General features: G+C 47.0%; 1 protein-coding gene across 5 annotated transcripts in view; it reads right to left on the bottom strand.

Moving 5' to 3' along the window:
- Window positions 1-12,220, bottom strand: part of palld (palladin, cytoskeletal associated protein) — a 508,296-nt gene that overhangs the window by 261,677 nt on the left and 234,399 nt on the right. The gene's annotated exons all lie outside the window — the stretch shown is intronic.

Below are 12,220 nucleotides of genomic sequence, written 5' to 3'. Positions count from 1 at the left end.
CAGGGTTTAACGCTCTTAATGATTTTAATCACAATATTCCACATTTTTTTGCGGGGAGGGGTTGCTCAGCCAGTTGCCTGAAATCCAACTCTAAACAAGAGAGAATTCTGCATGACACCAATGTTCCTTTGTCTAGTAAATCTCTGTAACCGCCACCAGCCCTACTACAACAACAACTTGTATTTATATAGCACCTCTAACGCAGTGAGACCTCCCAAGGCGCTTCACAGGAGTATTATGAGACAAACAATTTGACACCGAGCCACATAAGGAGAAATTAGGGCAGTGCTTGGTCAAAGAGGTAGGTTTTAAGGAGCGTCTTTAAGGAGGAAAGAGAGGTAGAGAGGCTGAGAGGTTTAGGCAGAATTAGAGATGTGCAGACATCTCAGGGGGGGTTATGGGGCTGGAGGAAATTACAGAGCTCAAGAGGGGCGAGGCCATGGAGAAATTGAAAACAGGGATGAGATTTTTGAGATCGAGGCGTTGCTTAACCAGGAGCACAGGGGTGCACAGGGGAGTAGGTCGGCGAGCACAGGGGTGATGGGTGAACGGGACTTGGTGCGAGTTAGGACACGGGCAACCCCGCGAGATATCTCGCTCCTCCAATTCTGGCCTCGTGAGCATCCCCGATTTCAATTGCCCCACCATCGGTGGCCGTGCCTTCAGCTGCCTGGGCCCTGAACTCTGGAACTCCCTGCCTAAACCTCTCTGCCTCTCTACCTCTCTCTCCTCCTGTAAGGTGCTCTTTAAAACCTACCTCTTTGACCAAATTGAATTTTTTTAAAATTGATATTTCACCAATTGTATGTAAAACAGTTCACAAGGAAGGAGTGTTATGTCATCTCTGGCTCGGTTGGGTTTTGCGCAGCGAGTTGTTATGATCTGGAATGTGCCACTTGAAAGGGTGGAGGAAGTAACTTTCAAAACGGAATTGGGTATATACTTGAAAAAAAACAAATTGCAGGGCCTTGGGGAAAGAGCATAAGATCATAAGAAATAGGAGCAGGAGTAGGCCATTCAGCCCTTTGAGCCTAGTCCTCCATCCAAGAAGATCATGGCTGATCTACCTCAACTCCACTTTCCCACACTAGTCCCACATTCCCTTAGAGTCCAAAAATCTACCGATCTCAGCTTTGAATATAAACGTCTGAGTCTCCACAGCCCTCTGGGGTAGAGAATTCCAAAGAGCAGGGGTTGCGGGACTAATTGAATAGCTCTTTCAAAGAGCCGGCACAGACACGGTGGGCCAAATGGTCTCCAAGTGTGGTGTAAGATTCTATGATTCTAAACTCAATGATGTAGGCATAGAAATGCTCTCATTTAGATGACACAGTGTTGTGAGACCAGATGTCTGATTTACCCATCACTGGCAGCCCTCACCTTGCTTGACAAGCACAAAAATACATTAACACGAAGCAAAGTTGTAAAAATGTAAGCAGTTTTATGTGTCTGCTCCAATGAAGACATCTGAGGGGATTGAAATTCCTCTTCTAATGAAAACCAGGAGAATGCCTGCCCGTTTCTGTAATTTGCGCCTTGCGAGCAAAACTGCGTTCTCAGAAATCAAAGCTGTGTGTTCCTGCAATTCCATTATCCGCTCATTAATTGCAGAGAGAACGCAGACATTGTCCCGTTTTTAATCAACAGAGGAATTTCATGGCCTTCTGCTTTGCAAGGAAGTGTTTATGGCCCAGGGTTGGGGCGCCAACCCGCCAGGATTGGCCTGGACTCTCCAGGAATTGAAGCTTAATCTCCAGAACACTGCTGGGAGCAGCCAGGAAAGACTTGCATTTATATAGCGCCATTCACGACTACCGGACAAATTGAAGTGCTTTACAGCCAATACTTGAAGTACTTTTTGGAGTGTGGTCACTGTTGTAATGTGGGAAACGTGGCAGCCAATTTGTGCACAGCAAGCTTCCGCAAACAGCACCACAGTGACAATGACCCAGATAATCTGTTTTTTTTGTTATGTTGATTGAGGGAGGGATAAATATTGGCCAGGACATCGGGGAGAACTCCCCTGCTCTTCTTCGAAATAGTGCCATGGTATCGTTTACGTCGAGCTGAGAGAGCAGACGGGCCCTCGGTTTAATGTCTCATCCGAAAGACGGTACCTCCAACAGTGCAGTGCTCCCTCGGGTACATACCTCACAGCACCAAAATAAAAATAAAGGACGTCAGAAGGTAGAGAACGTGTCTGTTCTCTTCCAGTCTCCTCAAAATACAACCTGCTCAGCACCAACTAGAGATGCCAACTCTGGTTGACTATTCCTGGAGGATGTATCACATAGAGTACGGTAGCATAGTGGTTAAGTTCCAGGATGAGTAATCCAGAAGCCTGGGCTAATGATCTGGGAGACGCAAGCTCTAATGCCACCATGGCAGCTGGGGAATTTAAATTCAGTTAATTAAATAAATCTGTAATTAAAAAGCTAGTGAAAGCTAGTAAATGGTGACCATGAAACTATTGGATCGTCGAAAATTCCCATCTGGTTCACAAATGTCCTTTAGGGAAGGAAATCTGCTGCCCTTACCTGGTCTGGCCTATATGTGACTCCAGACCCACAGCAATGTGGTTGACTCTTAACAGCCCCTCTGAAATGGCCCAGCGAGACACTCAGCTAAGGACAATTAGGGATGGGCAATAAATACTGGCCTTGCCAGTGATGCCCACATCCTGTGAATGAATACATTTAAAAAAAAAATGACAGAATCAGGCGCAGACAAAATCTTTCAAGAGGAAAGCATTTCTAAACTGGCCTGCTGCTCCGCCATTTAAAAACTGTCAGGAACAGTATTAAAAAGCCCATATTGTTCTGCACTCTCCATACCACCAGGTTCAATGACTAACCTTTAGCCTGCAGGTGTTAAGAGATTACAGCTTTAAAGATGGTAATAGAATAGAAACCTAGAGAAGATTTTGTACAAAGGAGGTGTTTAAGGAACCGCAAATCACAACAGGTGGTCCCATTGCCGCCTGACGTGATGTGATTGACTCACCAAGAATGTTGATCACTTACCTTTTTAATCTGGTGATTAGATTCCGGGTGCGGTAATTAAACTCCACTCCACCCATCCCAGAGCCATGGGAGAGGCAGATCCAGGACTAATCTTACACAGCGTTACGTAATTACATGGAGTCTACAGCATTGAAACCAGGTATTCGGCCCAACTGGTCGATGCCGGTGTTTATGCATAAATTTCTTCACTCAGAGGGTGGTGAATCTTGGAATTCACTACCCCAGAGGGCCGTGGAAGCTCAGTCGTTGAGTATATTCACAACAGAGATCGATAGATTTTTGGATATTAAGGGAATCAAGGGATAGTGCAGGCAAGTGGAGTTGAGATCAAAGATCAGCCGTGATCTCATTCAATGGCAGAGCAGGCTCGAGGGGCCAAATAGCCTACTCCTGCTCCTATTTCCTATGTTCTTATGTTCGTATCATCCACAAGAGCCTGCATCCACCCCTCTTCATCTCACCCTAACAGCATATCCTTCTATTCCTTTCTCCCCTATGTGTTTATCCAGCTTCCCTGTAAATGCATCTATGCAGTTCGCTTCAACCACTCTCTGTGGTAGCAAGTTCCACATTCTAAGCACTCTCTGAGTGAAGAAGTTTCTCCTGAATTTCCCAATTGGGTTGATTGGTGACTGTTGTATATTTATGGCCCCTAATTCTCATCTTCCCCCACAAGTGGAAACATCTTCTCTGGACTTGTGCCATCCTCTGCCCTCCAAACAAAGCAATGCTGGATAAAATACCTGAAATATTCACAAGCCAAGGGTGGGAGGGAGTCAACAGAGAATGAAGAGTGTTCAATCATCCAATGCTAAAAGTGTTAAGAACGTGTTTTAGCACAGTCAGCAATGAAATTTGTAACACAAACACTATTTGTCTAAGTGGCAGCCAATTCTTTCACTGCATTAAGGTACCACACAGGAAAGTCAACATAAGAACATAAAAACATAAGAAATAGGAGCAGGTGTAGGCCATTCGGCCCCTCGAGCCTGCTCTGCCATTCAATAAGATCATGGCTGATCTGATCTTGGTCTCAACTCCACTTCCCTGCCCACTCCCCATAACCCTTGACTCCCCTGTGGTTCAGGAATCTGTCTATCTCTGCATTGAATATATTCAATGACCCAGCCTCCACAGCTCTCTGGGGCAGAGAATTCCAAAGATTCGCGACCCTCTGAGAGAAGAAATTTCTCCTCATCTCCGTCTTAAATGGGTGACCCCTTATTTTGAAACTGTGCCCCCTAGTTCTAGATTCCCCCACGCGGGGAATCATCCTCTCAGCATCTACCCCATCAAGCCCCCTCAGAATCTTATTTGTTTCAATAAAATCACCTCTCATTAAGAACATAAGAAAATAAGAAATAGGAGCAGGAGTAGGCCATTTAGCCCCTCGAGCCTGTTCCGCCATTTAATAAGATCATGGCTGATCTGATCATGGACTCAGCTCTACTTCCCTGCCCGCTCCCTATAACTCTTTATTCCCTTATCACTCAAAGATCTGTCTATCTCTGCCTTAAATATATTCAATGACCCAGCCTCCAAGGTGGGTCATCAATCTGGGAGGGTGCTGAGCACTTCGAGTCTCGTTGCCGAGAGCATGCAGAAAACAAGCACAGGCAGCGGAAGGAGCGTGCGGCAAACCAGACTCCCCAACCAACCTTTCCTTCAATGACAGAGACTCTAATTCCCACCTGTGACAGAGACTGTAATTCCGTATTGGACTGCACAGTCACCTAGGAACTCACTTTCAGAGTGGAAGCAAGTCTTCCTCGATTTCGAGGGACTGCCTATGATGATGATGACATCAATCCTTAGCACAGTCCCTGCAACTAACAGCCTAGTTTGCACTTACAGGACATTTTGAGAATCTCTGCTATAAAGAGACAGGCACAGTCGGCTATCGTTTACGGTGGACCCGTTGGCCGGTGTAACCAATAAATGACCGTGAGAAGTGGTGCAGGCATGAAAGAGCTCAGAACAATTCTCATCCATACATATACAGAGAGAGTGCTTCCGAAACCCGCACTGACGATCGACGAATCGACCAATTTTGCTGAGATGAAAGCCCTGGAACTGGCTGCTGTCTGTCGGAGGGCTTCACGGGAGAGTTATCGGACAGAATGTGACACCGAGCTGCATAAGGAGATGACCAAAAGCCTGGTCAAAGAGGTAGGTTTAAAGGAGCATCTTAAAGAAGCACAGAGAGAGAGGTAGGGAGGCAGAGAGATTTACAGAGGGAATTTCAGAGGCTTGGGGCCTTGGTAGCTGAAGGTGCGCCTGCCAATGGCAGGGGGAAGAGAGTGGGAAATTTCAAGCTTTAGCTGGGTGATGGTCCGAGAGGGTCCCCCAACACATCACCAATTGGCTATCCTTCACGAAAGAGCCTAGATGGGAGGTCGCAAAGAACCGCTAGGCGAGTTCTGCCGGTCTCCAAACCTAACGCAAATCTGCAATGGAACATAGACAGGTTAAGTGAGTGGGCAAAAATTTGGCAGATGGAGTATAATGTTGGAAAGTGTGAGGTCATGCACTTTGGCAGAAAAAAAATCAAAGAGCAAGTTATTACTTAAATGGAGAAAGCTTGCAAAGTGCCGCAGTACAGCGGGACCTGGGGGTACTTGTACATGAAACACAAAAGGATAGTGTGCAGGTACAGCAAGTGATCAGCAGGCTCGAGGGGCCTTATGGCGTACTCCCGCTCCTATTTCTTATGTTCTTAAGTTCTTAATGTATCTCAGAGGCTCACTTCTCTCTGGGAAAACAGGAAACGCGCAATATCCGATGCATCAAGCCCATTCCTTCCGCAGACCAAGGGCATCTACTCGATCCATTTAATTCCATGGATGTAAATGCTGCAGCATTTCTTCTTGATCCTCAAAGATTATACAGCAAAACTCTGTGATATCGATCCATCTCCACACTCAACCCTGGCTCTTACGTTCCACAGATGGCATTTCCTTGGTCATAGCAGTGCAGGAGCCATTGAGTTCCAGAGCATGGAGTTATCCCTCTCTCTGACTAACTTCTCAGGTGGACGTAGAAGATCCCATGGTACGATCCAAAGAAGAGCAGGGAGTTATCCCCGGTGTCCTGGCCAATATCACATTGTCATCATAGGCGGTCCCTCGAACGAGGATGACTTGCTTCCACATGAATTCCCAGATGTTTCAATGAAGGACCCGATGTTCCAGTCCTGAACTCCAATTGAGGGGGTGGAAGATGTCTGTGTGTGGATTTTTTTAACATGTGGTGACCATTGAACATCAGTCACCGCACGGGCTTGACAGAGCTTGGTCTTTATCCAGTGACAAGGGTTAACCAGGACGACTGGAGACCTGCTCTGCTGCACGGACCTAGTGCGCACACATATCGCAGTGTGGGCTGGTCCGTGCTGCCCCTGGGCCCTTGGCTCTTCTGGGCCCGTACTCTCATTTGCCGCACCTCCGCCATGATCTTTTGCCGTTCCTCCGCCACAAACATTCGCCACACTTCATATTCCTCACATACAATATTTATTCCTCAATCGACATCACTACAAAACAGATTATCTGGTCATTATCACATTGCTGTTTGTAGGAGCTTGCTGTGCGCAAATTGGATGCGGTGTTTCCTACATTACAACAGTGACTACATTCCAAAAGGCATTTCAATGGCTTGCTTTCTTTCTTGCTTTCTTTCTTTCCTTCTTCCTTTCCTTACGTGTGTCCCCTAACCGTGTATTCCCTCGGGCTGGGCTGCAGTTAAACCCAGGTTCCAAGGGTGTAAGGGCAGTGCAGCCAAGAGCACTTCTCATAGATTTACAAAGGCAAAACTGGCGGCTTCATACATGCCACAAAATCTTACCAACTTCTCTTTGCAGACACAGATATATTCATTCCTCAGAAAAGGCAGACCCCTCAAAAATTTTAATCAAACGGGTTTTGCTTTCGTATTGGGGATTTATTGACAGAATAAAACGAGGAGTTCACTGTTAGAGGCTCCATAAATATCTAATGTGTCAAACCAACCAGCAAAGACTTGCATTTATATACACCTTTCACATCCCAAAGCGCTTTACAGCTAACAAAGTACTTTTGAATTGTAGTCACTGTTGTAATGTTTCTGCAGAACTGTGGTTAAAATGAACATTTCTCTTCTGTCTATTGAAGTTGATTTATTAAAATATTTTTGTCTAAAACAGTGAAGGCTGTCTGATCACAGTTTGAGAGTGGCTGACTGAGGCCAAAAGTGTGAAAGAGCTGACTTGACAATTAATGCTGAACTATCCCTGGGCTTATGACCCTATCTCAGCTAATGCTCATTTAGCTTCTTCCGTTTAACAACTTTGAACCAGAATCCCACTGATAGCATCAACACTCAGTATCAAAGGTCGGACAGAATAGCACAAACCCAAATCAACAACCTCAAGGCAAGACTTGATTGCAGAGCTAGGTACAGGGAAAATCGCAGATGTGTTTCTGCAGCAATTGCTGTACAGCACAAGGGGGTATTCTTCCCCCTCCCCATCTACTCTTGACACTTCCACCCCTGAGAACCACAATATCATCCCACTGCGATAGATGCTCTGTGTTTGTTTACTGTTTCCTTCCCCGCCCACCCCTTTCTACTTAACCCTTGACTGCGACAATTGCAAATGAGCAGCCTCAGGCACCAGTAATACAACCAGACCTCACCTTGGACAGTATGCCTCGCTGTCTCCTCCTCCTGCTGCCTCTGTAAACCCGGCAAGGTATCTCTATAAAGGAACGAGGGCCGAGATGGTTCCTTCGTTTCACCACTCGGCACGCATCCTGCAGCGACCTGACCGAGAGTCGGCAAAATTAAAACTCCCTCTCCCGCCACCTGACTCAGTGTGAACAGCTGCAGGAATCCACAGGAAATCTGCAGCTCTCGTGCCCGCAGTCTAAAGCTTCAAAGGAACACAGACAACACACACAACACACAGGTCAGCGAGCACTCTGCGATTGGTTGGCAGCCAGCATCGTCGGCACTTTGTGCACGGGGAGTGATCACGGCCGAGTTTCAGCGCAGGAGTTACACAGACGGCAGAAGCCGCGAGCAACAAGGAGAAGAAGGACAACTCCTTTTTCCTCTATGCGAGCCCACACTCTTGTCAGCCTGGCTCGGAAACCCAGTCCCGAAACTGCCTGGCCTGCGACGCCTGTTAAAAAAGAGTTATTTACTGGCCTGGCCCCCACTGTGCCGACAAATCCATTGTTGTCTCGATCCTTTCGTGCTTTTTCCAGAATAACATTGACGGGAACAATCACCCTTGGCAGAGGCGGCATGCTGGCCAGTCTCCACATGGGAAATCAAACGAAAGCCACTCCAGAATGTTCCTGTTTTCACACGTTAGACTGACGGGCTTCATCGCATTGTTGGTGAACAAACTGCAGTGCAAACGTACTGCAAAGCCCAGCCAAACTCCAGTAAACCCTCCTGGGGAGAATACTTTCCCTGCCCATGTGCTTTATTTATAGAATCTTCCAGCACAGATGGGAGGCCATTTGGCCCACCGTGCCTGTGCCGGCTTTTTGAGAGAGCTGTCCAGTTTAGTCCCACTCCCCCGTAGTCCGGGCGAGAGTTGGCTTATTGCATTCGCAAGGGGATGAGGGGGCTCCAGAAGCAGCAATGCAGCTGCACAAGCCAAGGTGACCTGACCCATGCCCAAACCCTCCTGAAACATAGAAATTTACAGCGCAGAAGGAGGCCATTTCGGCCCATCGTGTTCGCGCCGGCCGACAAAGAGCCCCACGGCCCTCGGTCAGCAGCCCTAACATAGAAACATAGAAAATAGGCGCAGGAGTAGGCCATTCGGCCCTTCGAGCCTGCACCACCATTCAATAAGATCATGGCTGATCATTCCCTCAGTAGTCCTGAAGGTTACGTATAAACCTATGAACAATGGCGGAAAGACAAAGGGCACCCGGCCAACCAGGCCGCCCCACACAACTGCGTCACTGAAACATTCTGCACTCCACCCCAACCGGAGTCAAGCGATCTCCTGGGAGAGGCAAACAAACAGATAAAAACCCAGGCCGAAAGCTCCAAACCCCTCCATAGGTGTCCAACATCCTGACCCACTAACTCTTAGGCTGGAGTCTCATAAGGTGGGGAGGTTTCGAGTTTTATAAAGAAAGAACACACCTTTCACCACCCCAGTACATCCCCCTGTGCTTCACAAATTGGCTGCTGGAATGGTTCTGATATTACAACAATGAAGTACTTCATTGGCTGTAAATCACTTTGGGACATCCTGAGGTCGTGAAAGACGCTATATAAATGCAAGTCTTTGTTCTTTTTATTCCTTAGGTGGGCTCCGTCCGAAGCTGAAGACCCTCACCTACCCTATGGTGGGGGTGGGAGGCAGGGGGCGGGGTGGGGGGGGGGGGTGCTGCTGGTGATCCACACTCCTTGGAGGCGAGTCCCCTCGATGGCTGCCAGTGTAGTATTCAGAGCCAGCTGTGTGTCTGGAGTGAGGTCTCAAACGCCAACCCGTCTGACCCAGAGACAGGGAATCCACCATTGAGTCAGTGATCCGTTGTAGATATAGAAAACGAATGTGTTACGGAGGGAATTCCAGGATTTTGACCCAGCCACGATGAAGGAATGACGATATATTTCCAAGTCAGGATGATGTGTGACTTGGAGGGAAACTTAGAGGTGATGGTGTTCCCATGCGCTTGCTGCCCTTGTCCTCCTAGGTGGTAGCGGGCATGGGTTTGGGAGGTGCTCCTTGATGCCACACTCGGTCAAATGCTGTCTTGATGTCTTGGGCAGTCACTCTCACCTCACCACTGGAATTTAGCTCTTGTGTCCATGTTTGGACCAAGGCTGTAATGAGGTCTGGAGCTGAGTGGTCCTGGCAGAACCCAAACTGAGCATCGGTGAGCAGGTTATTGGTGAGCAATTGCCATTGGATATCATTGTCGGCGACACCTTCTATCATTTTGCTGATGATTGAGAGTAGCCTTTTGGGGTAGTAATTGGCCGGATTGAATTTGTCCTGCCTTTTGTGGACAGGACATACCTGGGCAGTTTTCCGCATTCTCGGATAGATGCCAGTGTTGTAGCTGTACTGGGACAGCTTGGCTAGAGGTGCGGCCAGTTCTGGAACACAAGTCTACAGCACAACAGCCGGGATGTTGTTGTGGCCCATAGCCTTTGCTGTATCCAGTGTGCTCAGCCGTTTCTTGATATCATGTGGAATGAATCGAACTGGCTTCTGTAATGGTGGGGACCTCAGGAGGAGGCGAATATGGATCATCCATTCGGCACTTCAGGCTGAAGATGGCTGCAAACCATTGTGCGTTACGTGGTGCAAAACTCCTGTCCGTACAAAACAGCATATAGTCCAACTTAAACATGAGCAGCACCTGAGCAGATCCACTAGTGCTGTAAACATCTGTAAATGCGATCACTGCAATATCTGGAGTTAGCCCATTAATAGTCCCAAACAGAAACATCCTTACTGGCAATGATCATCTCCAACAAGGGAGAGTCTAGCCACTTGGCCACTTGGCCACCTTATACCAATGCGTATAGGGTGGCCAAGGTTAGTGGGAAACTGGAACACTGGGAACATTTTAAACGACAGCAAAAAATGACTAAGAAAGCAATAAAGAAAGGAAAGATAGATAACGAAAGTAAACTTGCGCAAAACATAAAAACAGATAGTAAAGGCTTTTACCGATATATAAAACGGAAAAGAGTGACTAAAATAAATGTTGGTCCCTTAGAAGATGAGAAGGTGGATTTAATAATAGGAAATGTGGAAATGGCTGAGACCTTAAACAATTATTTTGCTTCGGTCTTCACAGTGGAAGACACAAAAACCATGCCAAAAATTGCTGGTCACGGGAATGTGGGAAGGGAGGACCTTGAGACAATCACTATCACTAGGGAGGTAGTGCTGGACAGGCTAATGGGACTCAAGGTAGACAAGTCCCCTGGTCCTGATGAAATGTACCCCAGGGTATTAAAAGAGATGGCGGAAGTTATAGCAGATGCATTCGTTATAATCTACCAAAATTCTCTGGACTCTGGGGAGGCACCAGCGGATTAGAAAGCAGCTAATGTAACACCTCTGTTTAAAAAAGGGGGCAGTCAAAAGGCAGGTAACTATAGGCCGGTTAGTTTAACATCTGTAGTGGGGAAAATGCTTGAAGCTATCATTAAGGAAGAAATAGCGGGACATCTAGATAGGAATAGTGCAATCAAGCAGACGCAACATGGATTCATGAAGGGGAAACCATGTTTAACTAATTTACTGGAATTCTTTGAGGATATAACGAGCATGGTGGATAGAGGTGTACCGATGGATGTGGTGTATTTAGATTTCCAAAAGTAATTCGATAAGGTGCCAAGCAAAAGGTTACTGCAGAAGATAAAGGCATGCGGAGTCAGAGGAAATGTATTAGCATGGATAGAGAATTGGCTAGCTAACATAAAGCAGAGAGTCGGGATAAATGGGCCCTTTTCGGGTTGGAAATCAGTGGTTAGTGGTGTGCCACAGGGATCAGTGCTGGGACCACAACTGTTTACAATATACATAGATGACCTGGAAGAGGGGACAGAGTGTAGTGTAACAAAATTTGCAGATGACACTAAGATTGTGGGAAAGCGGGTTGTGTAGAGGACACAGAGAGGCTGCAAAGAGATTTAGATAGGTTAAGCGAATGGGCTAAGGTTTGGCAGATGGAATACAATGTCGGAAAATGTGAGGTCATCCACCTTGGAGAAAAAAACAGTAAAAGGGAATATTATTTGAATGGGGAGAAATTACAACATGCTGCGGTGCAGAGGGACCTGGGGGTCCTTGTGCATGAATCCCAAAAAGTTAGTTTGCAGGTGCAGCAGGTAATCAGGAAGGCGAATGGAATGTTGGCCTTCATTGCGAGAGGGATGGAGTACAAAAGCAGGGAGGTCCTGCTGCAACTGTACAGGGTATTGGTGAGGCCGCACCTGGAGTACTGCGTGCAGTTTTGGTCACCTTACTTAAGGAAGGATATACTGGCTTTGGAGGGGATGCAGAGACGATTCACGAGGCTGATTCCGGAAATGAGGGGGTTACCTTATGATGATAGATTGAGTAGACTGGGTCTTTACTCGTTGGAGTTCAGAAGGATGAGGGGTGATCTTATAGAAACATTTAAAATAATGAAAGTGATAGACAAGATAGAGGCAGAGAGGTTGTT

Source organism: Pristiophorus japonicus, chromosome 1 (assembly GCF_044704955.1).
Source record: "Pristiophorus japonicus isolate sPriJap1 chromosome 1, sPriJap1.hap1, whole genome shotgun sequence".
Classification (NCBI taxonomy): Eukaryota; Metazoa; Chordata; class Chondrichthyes; family Pristiophoridae; genus Pristiophorus; species Pristiophorus japonicus.
Note: the sequence above shows the minus strand (reverse complement) of the source record. Positions and strands in the feature narration are given on the sequence as shown.